This window comes from Apis mellifera, linkage group LG3 (assembly GCF_003254395.2).
Source record: "Apis mellifera strain DH4 linkage group LG3, Amel_HAv3.1, whole genome shotgun sequence".
NCBI classification, from domain to species: Eukaryota; Metazoa; Arthropoda; class Insecta; order Hymenoptera; family Apidae; genus Apis; species Apis mellifera.
This window is the reverse complement of record NC_037640.1, coordinates 10,865,339-10,880,913: the sequence shown is the minus strand read 5'-3', so window position 1 is coordinate 10,880,913 and position 15,575 is coordinate 10,865,339. Positions and strand designations below refer to the sequence as shown.

The window sequence follows — 15,575 nt, the reverse complement described above, 5'->3', positions numbered from 1 at the left end:
CTCTCGGCCGGCCGATCGATACATTCGACGTACAAATCGAGGCGACGCGTCGTGTTCGACACCGCATACGACACGTTACAAATTATCCTCGTTGCTTCGAAATGCTCGGAACGTTATCGTCGTCGCAGCGAAAAAAAGAAAAAAAAAAGAAAAAAAAGAGAAAGAAACGAGAGAGAGCGTATACGTGATCGACGTGTGCAAAGAGATAAGAAAGAAGAAAAGGAAAGGAAAGGAAAGGAAGAAAGAAAGAAAACGAAAGAGAGCGCACCTTAAACAGAAAGGATCGGTTACTTGTCGGCATGCAAATATTCGGGTACCAATTAAAGTTACAAAGCCGAATCTCGGCCAGGCGGAAAGAGCGCCGCTCTACCGGTGGCTCGTTAAAATTATTGAACGTTTGTCGCCGCAAAACTTTTTTACCCGTTCGCGAGAAGGAATTCGAGGAAGGATCCGCCGTTATCGCCGATCGTCCCTCCCTCCCTCCTCCCTTCGCCTCTCTTAATACGGTAGTGTACCTCGTTGGAGAGATAGAGATAGGGAAAGAGAGAACGAGGCAGAAGGAAAAAAAAAAAAGAAAGGAAACGAGTTGATCGGTATTTTTATCGAAAATATTTGTTCATCGACTGGACTGCGGATGTTTAGAGTGCAAAGTGATAGATTTTCTTTCTCTTTTTTTGCGTGATTAATGAAACGGAGTTTAAATAGAGACGTGGATTTTTCGAATAACGTATGTATTGTATTACTCGATATACATCTTCTCCCGCCGTCACGTTAAATGCATAAACATCTGGACTCTCGTAATCGCATTTACTTCTTTCTTTTTTTTCCCCTGCCTATAAGCAAAGTTTTTTTTATTATTCCATTCGTTACCTCATTCCGAATTCGGTGTGAATTAACGAACCAATATTGTGCAATAGAATGGAGGTCGGTGATTTTTTTTTTTTCGTACCAACATGTTTTTCGAAACTCATTGTGGCCTTAATCCCTGTGGCCACGGGAATCGCATTTTCTTTGGGACAGCTGTCGGATGATCCGTCGATATTTCTCTCCGTGGAACGCAAACAGAACCAATGGAAAAGAAAAAAGAAAGAAGGGAAAAGAAAGTGAATGTTTAACAGAATGTGAGGAGAGTCAGGGTAATGTTTGCACGTCGTTTAGGAGAGAGAGAATATTGAGAGGGAAGAAAAGAATAGATTCATTGAGTGAATAAGGATATATAGGTTTCATTTATATATAAAAATTATTTTCTTGTGAAAATTCTCCATGAAAGTTGGAAAGATGGAACGGGTTAAACGATGGCTCTCGTAATATTCAAAATACGTTCACGATCCAACGATCGACGAGGGAATCGAAGATGGTCGTTTCGTGCGCCCTCGGGGTGTCGTGATAATTTTAGAAAGACGATCGATCATTTTCCTCTCCTTTGAAATCGAGCATTGTTGCACGACTCGCGAATAGAATTAAATTTAAACCCTATTTCTTCTCAGTTTCAATATTCAATCGATTCTCTGCTCTACTTAATATCTTCCTTCTCTCACAAATCTTTGCTATAAATTCTCGAAATTATCCAGGTTTTCAAAGAATTCTAAGATTCCATAGAAATAATTTTAATTTTTTAACGACGAAATCAATTTTTCTTAAATTCAATTTTCGATCCAAAAAATAATCGCGAAAGCAAACTGGAAATTTGATCACACGAAGGAGGAGGAAGGCAGAAAGCAGACGAGATCTCGATCTCTCGTGATATGAATATCGATGCCGTGGTATTCCCACTTAGCGTAAACGGTACACCAGACGATAATAAACGCGTGGACGTGGAGGAAGCGTTTCCCTCTCTCTCCATCCCGCGAGGGCAACGAACGGGATGGACCGATTGCATTTGCGCTAATGAGAAGAGGATGGCCACCATTCCGAGTCGAAAAAGAAAAAGAAAATTGGATTCTCGTTACCATTTGGATTAATTACGTTTCCCTTATTTTATGCTCCTCCTTTAATTTTCTCCTCGACTCGCCTTTTCTGGAATTCTTTCCTCCATCGATGATGCGGTTTTCAGTCGAGAAAGAAAATCGTGCATCGATTAATCGACGCGTCGTTCAGGACGAGTAGTTTGGAAGTAATTGGAACAAATGGATCAACTATTACACGCAAAATGATGGAGAACTTATGATGATTTTATCGCGATTTCCAACGAATGTGAGGAAGGAGGATGGAATTTGATAGTTTCGAGGATAGGAGATTTAAAGAATGGACAAATTGTAGTGTAGAATATTTATAAAAATTTTCATATGTAAAGTTTACTATTTTACTTTGTCTATTCTTTCAATTTTATTCAATCAGGATCCTAAAATTCGACGGTCTATTCTAAGAGAACAAAACTTAACTATAGAATATCGATTCGAAACTTTATTAAACTGATGATTAATAAATTAAATTGAGATTTTCTCTTATTTTTCACTCTACTTACTCTACACAACTCCATATATATATATGTACATCAAACAGTAAAAATATATCGATTCATAAAATGCATAGCAACTCACCCTCCTCCTCCCCTTCCTTGATCCGGATCGCCTTTCCGGTGATTGTGAGTCTCACGGTTGCCCTCCCCTCCCCGATAGCGAAGATTAGTCACGACTTATGGAGCGAAAGTAAATCAGGCCTCCCCGATCCGTTGACACGTTTAGCCCGAACAGAGGATCCCTCCTCCTCCTCCTCCTCCTTCGTTTCTTCCTCCGCGGGGGATGATGGCGGTGCCGATAGCGACGCTTGTGCCGCCGGTAATGGTGATCTCTGGAAGGATGTCGGCTGGTGGTTCCTCCTCGCGGAGGTCGCCTCTCCCCCCTTTGTGATAAATCACCGCACCATCGTCGCGATCCGACCGCCATTAATCTCGATAATTGAATCAATATCTGTGATATCTGGCCCGTGTATCCGGGCCGGCCTCATGGTAATTAGCGGCCACCCAGTCATAAATCATGCCCCACGGGGGGGCCGAGGGACCCGCCGCTTTTCGGGCCCTTTGTCGCGCCTCCCTCTCTCTCTTTTTCTCTGTGTCTCTGTCTCTTCCTGTGTTGTTCCACGAATAGGGGAGTTTTCGATGTAAACGGGGAAAACTTAATCCCTCGAATTAACTGTAGTGTAACTGTAGTAGTATAACTGTAGCAGTATAGTAGTAACACTATAATAGTAGTAGTATAATTATGGTAGTGTTTGTATAGGTTGGGAAGGGTGTAAGGGTGTAAGTTCGAAAAATCGTGGATCGTAGAGGCTGGTTTTTGACGAACAGAATTTGTTTGGATCAAGGAAATTATCGTGCGATTTTATAATATACGTCGTAGATGAGAAGAATTACTATTAATTCTATTAAATGGATGTAAAAGGAAAACAAAGTTGTTCAAAGTGTCAAAGTGAAAACCTCCCTCTCGATCGTATCGAGAATAATTGCGCAAGATCGCATGGGTTATGGGTTACACAGAGGAGGATACAAGAGTAACGATTCGTATAATAAACCGCTGTACGAGGATAGTTGGCCGTTTGGCGATCGAGGGAATCAGGCGGACTTAATCGACCGATCATTATCGAGGCGTAATGACTGAAAGAGGCCGCGTTGTCTCCTCCCTTTATCCGACCGATCGAAGGCGTGGCCGTTGGCCAGCTGTATCCACCGATTCCCTTCCATTATTTCGAGGAATCGATTAATTAACGGACTTAATGATCGATAATCGGCCAACCACCAGTTGATCGCGTGCGCTTCGTGGAAACGTGCGAGATACGCTCGATTTTATGAAATCGTGTTAAGATTTAAAGAGTTATTATCGAGAATACTTTTACCATTGTATCTCCATTCTTCTATTTTTCTTTCCTCCTTTGGAGAGAAAATTGATTCTACAACGTTTTCTTTCGAATTTCGATTTTCCTCTAAATTTCCTCCCGCATCGCGCTGGCGATGAATCGGCGGACTCAAGGAGGAGGCGGGCCGATTTATCGCCCCTCTGACTAATTGACTCGAGGAGATACGATTTTCGCGTTCTCGTTATCTGCCCTCCGTCGTTTCCTCGCGAGACGCCGTTTCTCTCGAAAGCGCATCTCGAGCAGATCGGCGGTGAAACGAGCCGCCGCTTTAATGAGCCAATTATTTAATTGCCCCCGCTTCCTTTACCCGCGTGTTTCTCGAAAATACGGTCCCATCCCCGCAGAAGGAAGAGGAGGATGCCTGTCCCCGCGAAATTGTTTCGTCTCCCCTCCCTCTCTTTTTTTTCTTCCCTTTCGCTCGCTTTTTGCCTTCGGCTCGCATCTCGATCGCCGATCGAAATTCTCGAGTAACTCGTTTCGAAGCGTGATCGGTTGTTACGAGAAAGGGGGGGAAAGGAATATATATATACACATTTTACCTCCTCGTTAATTCTCTTCTGAAGCGCGATTTGTCTCTAGATTCAATCCGATTTTTATTTTATTTTTCGTAAGATAATTGGATTCGAACGTCGTTTTCCTCACCAAATTATCAAAGTAATTTGATCAATTCCGATTTTTGTTACGGAAGATGTTCAACGATTTGAAATTTTGATCGAAATATCTCCAACTCTATATATTCTATATACGAATATTCAACGAAAATTTATAATCGCGTGGAAGATGAAACGTATTCGAGGTGTCGAATATTGTACAATAATCGTTGGTGAAACGAAGAATTCGTGGAGGGAGCGATGGGCTCACCAAGGACGCGGTTCGGTAGAGTTCTCTCAATTAAGGTTAAATTGAGCGGTCGCGGGCGGGAAGTAAAGCGCGCATGCGCGCAGCGGCAGGCTTGCCAACAGAACGGCGAAGGAAAGGGAAGCGCGCCACGTTTCCTCCCGGCGGGTTCATCCCGCGAGTGCAAGTCGAAGACCCCGGAGAGAAAGAGAGAGAGAGAGGAAAACGGCATTCCAAACCGTGGTTGATTGGTTTTGGCGAAGGTGTACCGCCTTTCTGGAGGGGTCGGGTCGGGTCACAGTTGCCTTTTACGCGCCTCTTCTCCTCTCCCTTTCGATCCTTTACGTCCGATTACGTCCTTAACGTCTTCTTACGTAAGGCCTCGCCTCCTCCTACTCCTCTTCCCTCCAGAAAGGCGATTCGAATTACGATCTCGGAGGAGGAAATTTCCTTCTAATCCCTCGTCGAGAAGGTTGTTTGGAAATTTAGAATTTGATTGCACGTTCGCTCGCCGCGATCAGAGATACGAGAAAATCGTCGCGTTTCGTCGGAATTTTATTTATCCACCTTTTTCTTTCTCCCTCTGGTTGTTTCAGCGTCCTTTCTGGAGATTAAATTTGAGCGGAGATTTGAGGAGGGAGAGTTTCGTTCGAGGATTTGGAAGGGATTTTTTTAGAAACTTTATAGATCTTCTTTTTTAAAGGAAAAAGCGAATCCTCCACGTTTCATGGAGTAGATTCGTTTATTCCATCGGGAATAAATTTCGGAATGTAATTTTACGAGTTTTTTCAACGTGGGTGGACTCGTAAAACGGGGGAGGAGGAGCTGAGGGGAAGAGGCGAAAATTAACTGGAAGAAACCGAGGGTAAAGGATTTCGATAACGGAGTAATGGAAAGCGATACGCTTTGGAGGACGAGCCGTAAAAACGGAGAAATATTCCTTCCTTGCTCCCCTCCCTCCCCAAGTTTCGCGCCAACTTCCTTCCTATCTTCTTCTCTCTCTCTTTATAGCGATCCTTTTATCGTCGCATAATCGCGTGCAGAAACTCAAACGGAATCTTTTAACCACGTGCGAAACAATCGGCCAACTTTCACGCCTTCCTCCTCCTCCTCCTCTCCCGCCAAACGAGATAAGAAGATGAAAGTTGCGTGTTCACTTTGCATTCGTGCTCGAGGCTGTTCCAATTGCGGATCGAAATACACACAGAGCCGGTGATCGGATCGTGACACGTGAAGCAAATAATTGAATTATCGAATAAGCAGTTGCACGGAGGAATTGTTAATACTTTTTTCTCGATTCCTCTTCTTTTCCTTTATATATGAAAATTGACTCGATCGAATTTGTGAACCTTTATAGAGTGTTAATTCAGGGATTACACGAATGAAGAATCCGTGGACTTGGAGAAATGGATTCTGCCGCGTCTGTAATTAGAGGCATAGAAACGGAACGCCATTATGTCGGGTGCCGTTAATGGATATCGGTCCTCCAAGATGGCTCGTTATCCCTAATTTATGTTCAGCTCGCTCTTCCTCTCACGACCGCATCCTCTTCTCGGAACCCTTACCCCTTTTTCCACCTTCGATTCTCGATCCAGTTCAACTTCCTCGTCCCTCTCCTCTCGAATATTTCATCCACCTTTTGTATTATCACGGAGCCACGATAAGAAATAACGCGAACGCTTGTCAAGAGGTTGAATCTTTCCCCGAGGAAGAAAGAAAGAAAGAGAAAAAAAATAATGAAGGAGGAAGAGAGAAAGATCCCTTCTCCCATCTATCTCTGTCACATTGCTTTCTACATCTTATTTTACCTAATCCAAATTTAAATCGCTTGTAATTTAATAAATAAGCTTCAATCAATATTTTTCTATTATCAATTTTTTCAAAGATGAATACATTAATATTCCGTATAAATGAGACAAATTGCTTGTCAAGATTCAAATGAAATGAAAAATAAATTTTTAAATATTTGCAAAAGTTTGAATATATCGTAATCGAGTCAAATTTTGGAAATTTTTGTCTCGTACGTACGGAGCGATTCAATCGATACGGCGCGATATCCGCGTGTTGCCGTTTTCACGGTCCGCTACCTAATTACCGGTGCAATCAGCAGCCGCGCGCGTACAGCACACACCCTGTTCACGATCCTTGGCCCGTGTTGCGGTACATCCTCACGTGTCCGCCAACGGGAACCGTATCGAGTCCGATTTCAAAGTTGGACAGTTAACTTAATTACCAGCCAAAGTGTATATATATATATATATACACACAAGACACGATGGAATCTATCGAGCCATCGTCGAGGCTGTTCGAAGAAAGGAGAGAAAGAGAGAAGAATCGGGCAAGGTAGGTCGTACTCGGGCGTGTTCATGTCCGATACGACCTTCGCCCTCTCCTACGAGGCTGGTGCTGTTGCCGAGGCTGGACTGGATCGCCGGTACCGCTATCCCTCTCCGATAAAATGGCATTGCTACCCTACATACCGAAGAAAAAAAAGGAAACGAATCGAGATTAATTGTGCGCAAGGCGTTAATTAATTAACGGGGAGGGAATAATCGTGCGATTTAATTTTATTCGAGTTTTCGAGTCGAGCAGATGGAAGAAAATTTTCAGAAGTAAACGTTACACATGTTCGGAACCTGTTTTCGCCAGAAGATATCTCAATTCGTCGCGAGGCTGACCTAACCGCGTTCCGCGCGGCCACCGTGTCGCTCACGACGAATCGATCGGTTCCGCCAACGTGTCTATCTGTCTGACGGACGTTCAACCAGCCATCTCTCCCCGCCATCTCTCTTTCTCTCTCTTCTTCATTCCAAATCCCAAAGCAATTTTTCCGTCGGAAAATATCGAAACCTTTTTGCGTGATTGCCTCTCCGATTGAGAAACGATGAAAAGTAACAATTTCTGATCCTTTTGAAAATTTGAACGAACTGGCTAACAATCTTTCTCTCCAATTCTCTATCTCTCGTATTCGATGACAGGGAGAGAATTTACCTGAATTAAATCTGATTTGTCCTCCCTCCTCGATTCGAATCGATCGATCGAATCGTGTCTCTAGACGCGTTTCCACGTGTTGGTGGATAGACCTTAATGGTAAATGATAGGAATAAACGGGATCGTGCGGTTCGGTGAAATCGGCCGATGATCTCGTTGACCAGGATCGCGGAACCGGGCCTCATTAGGAGGCGGTGGATCATCCAGAAGCCGTTTTGAATCCACTTCTCCTTCCTTTCTCTCTTTCTCTTTGGATTACGCAAAAAGATCTCTTCGGATGCGCAATTTGGAATTATTTTCTTTGTCGTCCGCGTAATTCTCTTCTTGCGCGGGTCTCGCGTGAGAAACGCGTGGAGATAATTTAGGGGAAATTGTAAATTTGGATTAAAGGAAAAAGGAAGGGAAATATCTGCGTACGAAGAGAGATTAGAAAGCCGTTGAAATGTGCACTATGAAAATAAAACGGGTACGAAAATTACACGTGCCCGCTTATCGAGGACAGGTATATACTTTATGCGCGATATATAAAGTATATCCGTAAACCGTTTCTCCTTTGTGCTCACGGTTGGAACCAGGTTGCGAACCAGTTCCAACTTTTACGGATACGTTCCGCATCCATGATTAGCAAATAAATCTTGGAAACGCGATCCTGATTAAAGAATGGAAAAAAATCCGATCCTCTTTCGAAAAAAAGAAAAAATAAAAGGCATTCGAATAATCTATTCGATCATCCCGCAAACCCAATCAATTAGTCGCCGAGAAAGTTTCCAAAGACAAGAGTTGGTATCGAGCCGACCGATCTTCCCTCTCCTCGTCCGACCAATCATCGTCAATTAGTCGTTGGAAAAACATTGGAAAGACGACGCAATTCCCGTTTCACTTGTCCCTTTAAATCCTTCGCGAACCGCCACATATTCCACGCTGGATCAAGCGTCCGAGCTCTGGTTCCGTGCCGCCTGTTAAAAGTAAAGCCACAACCCCCGTTAACCGTGCGCGAGGGGACCAGTGAGCGAGCAGGGGGAGGGGGAGGGGGAGGGGGAGAAGGATTCCGCTCATTTGCTGCGCGGCCAGTCCCACGAATTTATGTGGCACGCGTGTTGCATCGATCGGTCGCGACCAGCCACCGGCCAATAAACATCTTTATCGGCCTGTCCATCTTTCCCTTCCCGCTCCCTCCTCCCCGGCCACATTCTTTCCGCCACCGCGTTTCTAATCGCCGATTAGCGGCGTATACGATCCGCGAATTATACTCTTCGTTATCCGCTCTCGTCTTCTCCTCGTGGCGACAATAGCCACGAGACGACGAGGGACACGTACGATGGGCAGGTGGAGGAAGAGCTTGACGACGATTGGATTAAAGTGGAGGAAAAGGTTCGAATCGGGGTGATTGGTGAGGAGAGAGAAAAAATGTTATGGTATTTGTATTTGATGTATATGAATTTTGAAATACTTTCAACGATGCAAGGATGTAGATTATAATAGAAGTGAATAAGATAAATGAAAATTATTGTATATTGTAATTTATGTTGTAACAATAATTTGGTCAGGAATGGATCAGAATTAAATTTAAATTGTTTTACGATCATTAGGCTTTACTTTATTATTTACTATTGGTGGATTAAGAAAGTATTGTTACTTTCGTCTATTATTCTTAGTGATACTTGCGTTGTTGATCATTGTGTTCTATCAATATTATTCTATAATTATTGTTTTAAATGATTAAAAATTTATCGTATTATATTTATCAGAGTAAATTTAATATTTCATTAATATCAATACCAGATTCGTGTAATTCTTGAAACTCGATTGGAATAATTAAATAGATTAATTTTATTATTTTTAAAAAATTTAACCAATTATTAGATTAGAGTGATTGAATGATTATCCTCGTTTGGAGGAGAAGCAAAAATTAAATTACAATATTTGTATATCTGTTTCTTCCCTTTCGATATTAAAGAATATTTAAGCGCGTATTTATTTTGTGCTTAATAGCTCGTTGATTGACTGTACAAGGTATGAACTTGCGTCAATAGATAAGATAAAGTAATTTTGCTTTGGGATAATAGCGGGCAAAGGGAATGAATAATCGTTAGAAAGACACAATTGACTAAACCAATAGCGAGAGAACGAAGTTTGCCGATGGCACAATGCCTAGGCTAAATGCCAAGGACAGTTTCTCCATCATTTCACACAGCTTCCTGTGCACGATATATAATGTCACGTTCCCTGGGCTCGAACTCTCTCGTTCGAAAAAAAAAAAAGTAACGTTATTCAAACGTTTTTTTAATTTGTCGTTTTTCCTTCCCTGTTTCAGGTAAGTCGCCCCATTTTGTGAAATGCACGTCGAGGCTTCTTCCTCTCCTCAAGGTCAGATCATTCGGAATTTTTTAAATTTCGTTATTAATTTTTTTTTCCTTTTTCCTTTTTTTTTTTTTTTGAAAGTTGCTCGATCATCGTTACTTTTTGTAAATTCGTTATAATGTTATCCACTCTCTCTTTCTCCAACGTTTCGAAGATAAATTGTGGAAAGACTGTGGAATCACGTTCGTTCCGCAGAATCGAGCAATTTTCCGCTTGCATCCATCTCTGAAGTCCATACGTCAAACCTGTTCTTCCCTCGAGACCAACGTAACTTACATAAGTCATTAACATCGCGTTGACCCGAAGATGCACGTCCAGTGCATCGTTGCAACCGATATTAGGCGTCATTCTCATTCCGCCAAGTTCAACGTGCAATCAACACGCTTGCGTAGAAATCGTCTTCGTTGTTTAACTTTTATTCTATACTAGATAACAGATCGAAAAACTTCAAATTCTAAAATATTCGTTTCGAAAACGCGGTATAACAATTATCCGATCCGAAAAATTAATTCAAATTCTTCGAGCCATTCCTAAATTTAAAATTTACTACGTGTAATTAATCAGTGATTAGTAAAAAAAAAAATCGAAAATAACATTGTGAATAAATTAGAAACATATCGAACTGAAATAAATCGAATCCGTTCCAATCAACGAAAATCGAATCTTTCGAAGATCTTTTTTATCTGTGATGCATTACGATGACAAAAATCTATTTTATTTTTTTCATTTTTCATCATTCTCGCTTCAAGAGATATCATCAAAATGGCGAAACGATCGGAAAGATTGGCCAATATTATCTCCTTTTTTCTTTCTCGTCGAGATATTTGTTCAACGAGTTCGAGTAAATGATAGTTGAACTCTGTTGATTTCCATGCCAACGAATCGAATTTCTCGAATATTTCTTCAACCACGAGTTGAACGTATTCCGGTAAACGGTTAATTGAACATAGATAAATGTAACCTACTTGACACGGGTCGAATTATATATCCGCGAAAGTTTAAGCGTCGCCTTTTAATCGCGCCTTTCTATCGCACTGTTAATTTCTCCGCCCGTCCACCACGCACTTGGGCCGAGATATATTGCTAAATTCGCTTGAGAAACGATCCGGCACGCGAGGCTTCCGCTCTGTGTTGGGAAATATTCCTTCGAATCCAAATGAAAATAAACCCAACAGTCTGTCGTACCACGCCTTTTAACACGGCGTAGGTAACTTATAACCTCCGAAGCTGAAAAATATTCGATCGATAAACGTTCCCCTCCGATGGTAAAAGCGAAATTTACAGGGAGAAAGAAAAAACTAACCTAAAACTTTTCAAGACTTTTGATCGAAGTAGCTGAGTTTCAATTTAGAAGATTGGCGGGCTCGTTCCGTCGTTGATGGAACAATGTTAGGCCGTCCCCGTTTCGTCGGCGTGCGATTATGATGCAAAGAAGAGCGTGTCAGAATGTAGCCGTGGAACGAGTAAATCAGCTTTAACCACCTTTTGCCCCCGATCCGGCTACGTAATCGAGGGCCAAGCGTTCGACGCTTCGGCCAATTACACGCGGCCTCTGGGATTCGCTGTGTTGCGCGCGCATACGTGTGCAACACGCATGCGCGCGCACACACGGCAACCCGCGGCTACTTTAAATTGCAAACCGCCGCGGTACGAACCTATATCCCGTATCGTGTTTCGTTTTGACGGATAATTAATTCAAAACGGTTGATGATCGAGTTGACCCGATCGTTATCGAATATCAAAAAGAGAAGATATTTGTTCGAATCGTTAATCGAATTTGGGTTTCACGTTCGTCGAATATTAAACGTGAATATTTTAACGTTCGAAATTTGAACGAATAATTCATCAGACTCTTGCTTTTCTTTTCAATCGATACATATAAAAATATGAATGTCACTTTTGTACTACTCGAAATCATCGCCTCCAAGTTTTTTATTTTTCGTATTCGATCATATCTCTCGAGAAAAATCGAACAAATATTCCCCCTCCCTTCCGAAACGACCAATCAACGTAACTGTCTTCGACCAAGATAACATCGGCCAAGTTCCTCGGCGACAGTTGACGAAAGATGAAGTCAAAATTCGATCGATCGCACAATCCATTCTGTATTCGACGAGGAGAGATCCGGGGATCGATATAAGGGGCGCGGCGTGGTGGATCGGAAGCGGATCAATCGGAGCAGGCATTTTCGATCGAGGAAGATGGATGGTAACGGTACAGCTCGCAGCGGAGTCACCGCCCGTGAAATAAGAAAAAAAAATCTCTCGTGTTTGATTTCTCGATAGGATCGCGCGGGGGCAGCCAATTATGGCGGACGAACCCACTCGGTTTCGAGCAGAACATCTCTCGGTGTGTCTCGGTGTGTTGATTAAACCCCGGATTCCGATCTAATTGGATTAGAGGCTGCGCCTCTCTTATTTTCCATTCGTCATCGTTCTCTCGCTCCCTCTCGAGGGAAGAAGGCCTTCTTCCATCGCGACGTTTTGCGACCACATGCTCCAACGGCACACCTCCACGCCTCTTTTCAGGCCGCGGCACAGGGAGCTGAGAAGAGTTTCTCGATCTTTGCACGATGGAGAAATGGCTTGCGATGACGAGAATTTTCGTCGCGATGATTCAAATTTCGCGCTCGACGACTTTTTTCGATTCGACAATCGCGTGTAATATTAAAATTAATTTTGTTTAATTGATTCTAATCTATTTTATATTGTAATATATGCTTATCTATTATTTATTATACTTTGGAGAAATAAGCTTCTTATTTCGTTAAATTATCATTGTTTAGGCCCATATCTGACTCATATCTATCGGATAATTTATAGAATAGGATAAAATCGTCAAGGATATCCCGGATAGCGAATAGTAACTTCTTTTTTCAACAACTGTTTTTTTAGAATTCCAATTTCCAATTCTCAAGTTTTGCCTTCTTAAAGATTCAAATCACAAATATTTATACATTCCCACATTTATATATATTTTTTCACATTATTATTTCCTTTTTTTATTTTTATGTTACACATTTTCAATAACTAATTATAATAACTGTTTTCCAAAACTCCTGAGTATAAAAGGCGTTCGAGCGAATTCAATAAAAATTGCAGGAATGGAAAAGTAAAACTTTATTCATTCGTCGAATCGCTGTATATCGGAGACGGAGAAAAAGGTGGAAATCGGTGTAGCTCGTTAGTCGAAGGTGGAGAAGGCTCGTCGTAAAAGGAAGCAAAAGAATTCGATTGTGGTAGTGATTTGTGGTGTGGACAGGTCTTAATGCGAGCTCCGCTCTCGAAACTTTTATCCACGTCCGTCGCACGTCACCCGGGATTATGAATCACTCACCGGCCCCTGTACGTATACTTTTTGCCCGCCAATCCGGAATCCATAATTTCGAGCATCGAAATCGACAACGTCGTTGCGCAACTTTGTAACGGAAAATTAACGTAATTCTGTTAAAATTTATAAACGATATTACTTGAAGTATACGCGAGAATCTTTCGAGGTAAAGAAATGATTTCTTCGCGTTTCTCGATCGCACGAAAAAAGAGAGAAAAGGATCTTTGTTCGAAAATTCGCAGGTTTCCGCGTTAAATTCCGTTCCCTGATATCGATTCGAGCCGAGTATCCCCTCCTGGTAGCAACCGCGGCCATTAGATGGGTACGGAGAGGCAAGGATTTACGAGGGAAAATACGATCGCGCCATGTAAGGCGTAATTGCTACTATTTTGTAACGTGGCCGTTGTGCGTTGTGCACGTGGCACGGTGTGGTTGGCATTATACGCGAACGACTTAAAATAATATCCCTGGCTATTTATAAAACCTTGGCCGGCATTATCTCGAATCTCGGCGGTGGCGATGCAATTACTGGAAGGGACTGGACGACGACCAGCATTGTGTGTAATAAATTAATAGCACCGGTGTGGACCGATTAATTTCGGCTTGCCTCTCTAGTTACCAACCAACTAGTTTCCTTAGAGTCAGGGAAAATAGAATCCACGCGTGTATGGGATAATTGGGAGGGAAGCAAGAAATTTATCAAAACTTACCTGCTTCTTTCTTCCATTCGTTTTATGAAACAATGGAATGAACTCGAATTTAATTCTAATGTTCTAAATTCTCGATCGTGTCGAACGGAATTCTTCTCATCTTTGGAAAATTAATGGTCAAGGGAGGGGAGGTTATTAAGTGGTGAAGAGTGGATCGCGGTGGGTTAATAAGAGGATTTCGAAGGGAAATTTCGAGAGGCGAGAACGCCTCTTCTTAAGGATTTCTCTTCCCAGAGACTGCGATCAAAGTTGCTTGTATCGTGCGATTAAATCGAGGAGAGGTCAATCATTGGGAAAAGATCGGAAAGCGAAGCCAGAGCCGACACAGATTCGTACTTTCTCGTCAAATGTCTCGAGATAATATATCGAGGATATCGGAATTTTTCCATCTCTTTCTAATTGAGATCTCTAATGAGACTTGGTTGCACAATTTCGACGAAACCTACTTTTATTCTTCGTTCCGATTCCTATTAATTTTCTATCGCAAAATCTTATTCCTAGACAAATACAATTAAAATTTCTTTGTTTCCTCGATGAAAGTCAAAATACCTTTAGAACACGTAAAATCGAATCCAACATTTCCCTCCAAACTCTCTCTCTCTCTCTCTTTCTCTCTGTCCCAACCGCAAGCCGAGCGGCGTGGACGCCATTAAGCCGGAACAATCAGCTTGGAACGCATCGGATCGAGGCGGTTGGGAGACAGCTTTGGCCGCGCGCGGTCAATCGAGACCCCAGATGGCCCGTGTCGGTGGCCTGTCGGTGGAGAAAAGACGCGGACCGTTATTCCCCTAGAGAAGAAGAAGAAGAAGAAGAAGAAGAAGGAAGGGAGCCTTCTAAGTGTGGCGCAGCACGCCTTCGGGCCTTGTATAGAGGTTACGAAGCGCGCAATGCGCGATATCCTCGACCACACCCAGCTTCTCTCCCGTTTCACAGGAGAGGAGACAGAAAGAGAGAGAAGAACCGTTCTCAGGTATCGTGGATTTGCATCCACGGTTGCTCCACTTGCATCGCGTCTGGAAAAAATGACGAGCAACTCTCGTCCTAGACTGAACGATCAGGATGATAATGATGAGGATCATGATTGTTCCAAGTTAGGGTGGATTCGTTCTCTCTCAGGAGCAAGGTTGAAGCAAGGAGGCGTAGGTGTTGCGGAGTTGGAAGATGGAGCAAGGTTGGCAACGACGGGCAGTTGTTGCGTGAAAGTGAAGAGAGCGTTGCTGCGAGGAGTGGGTAGGAGGATAATGGTATTGTATATCGATGCAACGGGTTCTCATTTCCCCTCCATTTTGCTGCTCCAATAATTTAAACGTTTCGTCGTTTTCCAAATAGATGGACAAGCTAGAAACGCTCGTACGAAGGCTGTAGGTGCTCAAAAATGTGTTATATTACCCCCGCGGGGAACACCGTTATAACCGAGGATGTTGTTCCATCCTCGAAACGATAAATCGCGAAACGGAGCCAAAGGACGAGGGACTTATAAATTTCGCTGGCCGA

At 42.6% G+C, this 15,575-nt stretch overlaps 1 protein-coding gene and 1 long non-coding RNA gene across 2 annotated transcripts in view; one reads left to right on the top strand and one right to left on the bottom strand.

The window, feature by feature from the left end:
- Positions 1-15,575, top strand: part of LOC413289 (neurogenic locus Notch protein) — a 214,315-nt gene that overhangs the window by 168,309 nt on the left and 30,431 nt on the right.
- Positions 10,084-12,587, bottom strand: LOC102656475. Its single transcript, XR_411063.3, has 2 exons — positions 11,345-12,587; positions 10,084-11,268 (listed from the first exon to the last, which is right to left on the bottom strand). It is a non-coding gene; the product is annotated as an uncharacterized LOC102656475 (long non-coding RNA).